Source organism: Monomorium pharaonis, chromosome 7 (assembly GCF_013373865.1).
Source record: "Monomorium pharaonis isolate MP-MQ-018 chromosome 7, ASM1337386v2, whole genome shotgun sequence".
NCBI classification, from domain to species: Eukaryota; Metazoa; Arthropoda; class Insecta; order Hymenoptera; family Formicidae; genus Monomorium; species Monomorium pharaonis.
This window is the reverse complement of record NC_050473.1, coordinates 20798873-20803137: the sequence shown is the minus strand read 5'-3', so window position 1 is coordinate 20803137 and position 4265 is coordinate 20798873.

Below are 4265 nucleotides of genomic sequence, written 5' to 3'. Positions count from 1 at the left end.
TTCCCACATCGACGACGCTTCTCTCTTCATAAGAGACTTGCGCTCTTCTTACTTGCATTTCAGACAAGGGGGGGAGGAAATGACTCCGTGGTCCCCTTCAGTCCCGAAGGACTCCCAAGTCCCCGTCTCGACATTTGCCCAAAGTCTCACGGAAAAACCACGTTCAAAAACCGTGAACGAGACGGTCTTCTTAGAAGGAGTACCTTCTTCAGAAGACTCAATTCCTTTTCTCCTCTCCTGCTTCAGACGTAAATTTCCGACCCAAGCGTCACCAAATTCAAAGCTTTAATCTGAAAAAAAGAAAACAACAGAACCAACCAGACAAAAGTAATTCTATTTTTAAAAAAAGAAAATATCTTTATTGTTATTCATTTTCATTTTTTTTTACGGGCTCCGTTCCCCTAAATAAAAGAATGTCTCTCTGAAAAAGACGCTAGCCTATCTGCATGAACAATCTTCTTTCTGTGCCTTGGCGATCTTTGGATACAGAAAACTACTTCATTCAATCTTTTCAAAATCAAATAAGGTCCTTCTCAATTGCTTTGTAATTTAGGAGACCTTCCAGGTTTTCTTCGAGGATTAAACAACCAAACTTTTTCTCCTATCTCAAAAAGACTAGATCTGGCTTTCGAGTCATACCAGGATTTTACTCGCAAAGATTTTACTTTCATCCTATCCCTCGCTTTCTTCTGAATTTCCGTTAATCTACTCTTCAAATTCTCAATATACCGACTCCTAGTCTGCGACGATGTTTTTGGAGGATTTCCTAAAAATAAATCTAATGGAAGTCTTAGATCTCTTGCAAAATATAGTTCAGCAGGAGTAACTCCAGTAATTTCATGTTTAGAAGTTTTGTAAGCTAAAAGAAACATTGGAATCCAACGATCCCAATTCTTTTGATTTTCAGAAATATATTTCGAAAGATAATTTATTATTGTCTGATGCTGACGCTCAACTTGCCCATCAGATTGAGGATGTAAAGCAGTTGTACGCGTCTTTCTCACTCCTAGAAGAATCATTAATTCCGCAAATAATTTCGATTCAAAATTCCTACCTTGATCGGTGTGAATTTCTATGGGAACACCATGACACGGGAAACAACTTGATCGACGAAAACTTCGGCTATTGTTCTCGCTCTTGAATTTTTAAGAGGAAAAGCTTCGACCCATTTAGTAAAACAGTCAACGATGACGAGAAGATATCTGTTTCCAGAAGAAGTTTTCGGAAGGGGACCGAGAATGTCCATTTGCGATCTTTTGAAAGGTGCTCCAACATTATAAATTTGCAAAGGAGATTTTTCTTTCCCAGGCGGATCTTTTTTTGAAATATATACTTCACATGTTTTGCACCAATTTTCGACATCTTGTTTACAGGAAGCCCAAAAGAAACGTTTTCGAATCTTTTCCAGGGTCTTATTAATTCCGAAATGACCACCAGAAGAAGAATCATGAGCTTCCCTTAAAATTTCTTCTCTACGGTTCTTGGGAACAATTAATTGGAAAATCCTCGATTTTAAATTCGGTGCTTCCCAAATCTTGTAAAGAATTTCATCTTCCAAAAACAGAGAATCCCAATAAAACCAATACAAACGTGCAGGATTACCCTCAGGTGGGAACTCCGAGCGAGATGGACGTCTTCCAATTTCTTTTGCTTGGATAACCATCGAAAGATCAGGATCTTCTCTTTGATCGGCTTTCCATTCCTTCAAAGTTTCTCCCGCAAGAATTATTCGGGCTACCAAATTCGGAGGTTCCTCCAAAAATTTCTTCTCAATTTTCTCACAATATATACAGTCTAAGGAAGCACATTCACGTCTGGACAAACCATCCACATTCTTATGAAGTTGTCTCTTACGATGAGAGACCACAAAATCAAATTGCTGTAGTCTCTCCAACCAGCGGGCCAATTGTCCTTCTAAATCTTTAAAGGACATTAACCATTTAAGAGAAACATGGTCTGTGCGAATTAAAAATTTTCGTCGCAACAAATAATGACGAAATGCTCTCAACGCTTCAACAATACTCAAAAGTTCGCGACGCGTCACACAATAATTTTTCTCTGTTTTACTTAAAACACGACTGTAATAAGCAATAACTTTTTCTACCGAACCTTGTCTCTGTGAGAGAACTGCGCCAATTCCAATATTTGAAGCGTCCGTATCTAAAATAAATTCTCTTTCTTCCTTTGGAAAAGCAAGAACAGGAGAAGATGATAATATTCGTTTGAGTTCCAAAAAAGTCTTTTGACATTCTTCATTCCAAAAGAATTTAATTTGATTTTCAGTTAAAACATAAAGTGGTTTAGCTAAAGTTGAAAAATTTTTAACAAATTTACGATAATAAGAACAAAAACCTAAAAAGCTTCGTAATTGCTTTTTATTATGAAGAATCGGCCAATCTCTCACAGCCGAAATTTTTTCAGGATCTGTAGTAACGCCCTCCGCCGAAATTACATATCCCAAATATTTAATTTCCTTTGCAAAGAAAATACATTTTTTTTTATTAATTTTCAAATTAGACATCTTTAATCTTAGAAAAACCTTTTTTAAATTATCCAACATTTCTGAAAAATCTTTTCCAAAAATAATTACGTCATCCAAATAGACTAAACAAACTTTATAAAGCAATCCTTTTACAATTTTTTCCATTACTCTTTCGAAAGTCGCAGGGGCGTTACACAAACCAAAAGGCATAACAGTAAATTGCCATAAACAATTCCCGACGGAAAAAGCAGTCTTTTCTTTATCTTCTTCACGAATTTTAATTTGTCAGTAATCGCTTTTTAGATCTAAAGTAGTAAACCAAGAATTACCTGATAAATGGTCGAGAATATCGTCTATTCTAGGTAGAGGATAAGAATCTTTTACCGTGACATCATTTAATTTACGATAATCGACACAAAATCTGATAGTCCCATCCTTCTTTCTGACCAAAACTGCAGGAAAGGTCCAGGGACTATGGGATTCCTCAATTACTCCTTGATTTAACATCTCCTCCAATGTTTTATTTACTTCCTCTCTCATTAAAAATGGAATTTGACGAGGTACCTGCTTGTTGGGGGGGGGGGGGGGGAATTTTACATTTATAACATGTTCATAAACATCACAATTGCCAGCCACAATATTTTCCGAAAACAATGAACAATTTTCTTTCAAAAACACAGAAAACATTTCCTTTTGATTAGCATCCAATTTTTCTGAATTATTCTCCAAAAGCTCTTTTAAGATAACTTGGTTTTCTTTGAAAAACTCCTGATTTTCAGAAATACGAAAGCAAGATAAAATTTCTTTTTTTTTAGAATCTTCTTTTTCGAAAAACGATTTGAGAACTTCATCAAAATTAACGGAACTCAAAAAGTCTGCTCCCAAAAGACATTCGTCACAAATTTCAGCTACAAACATAGGAACTTTCTTCGAAAATCTACCAATTTGAATATTGACAAAGACTTTAAACAAAATTGGAACTTTTTCACCAGTAGGATATCTTAAGTTCACATTCTTTAATAAAATTCTTTTTTCTTTATTTTCTAGAAACTTTTTACTTACAATTGAAACATCGGAGCCCGTATCTATCTTAAAAGAACAATTCTTATTTTCTAATTTTCCTTTTAAATAAAAATTCTTAGAACTACACTTAATTCTATTCAAAATCATTTTTTCAGAAAAAGATTTCGGGGAATTAAAAATTCCAGTCGATCTCATCCCGCTGAGATCAATTAAACCGCGTTTCTCACATTTTCAGGGCATTCAAACCGAAAATGCTCTACTTTTCCGCAAGACCAACATTCTTTAGAATTGAATTTCCCCTTTTCCCTATTTCGACCATTTTCCTTTTTAATAAAATTTTTCAACGCGGCCTTTGACTTTTCTCCGCCATTTCCCTTTCCGTTATCATTCTTTTCCCCCGCATCCCTTTTTCCACAATTCCCCCTGTTCACGAAATTACCCCCCTGAATAACTTTTACCGCCTTAGCCCTTTCAATCGCGATTTTTAAAGTAGTTATCTCTTCTAATTGAAGCGTTCTTTTTACGAAACCGTCCGCGAGAGAGGACAAAAATTGCGCGCAAACGATCTTGTCCCGAACCAAAAAAGAGCACTCAGGATACGCCTGCCGCGCGAGCCTCTCAAGTTCCGCCCCAAAAGAAGCAAAATCTTCTCCAAATCTTCGTCTCCGATTTGTGAAAAACGAATAAAAATTCTGGGAATTATGCCCTTCCCCAAAACGTAACTCTAATTTCGAAACCAGCTCTGAAAAATTTACGTTTT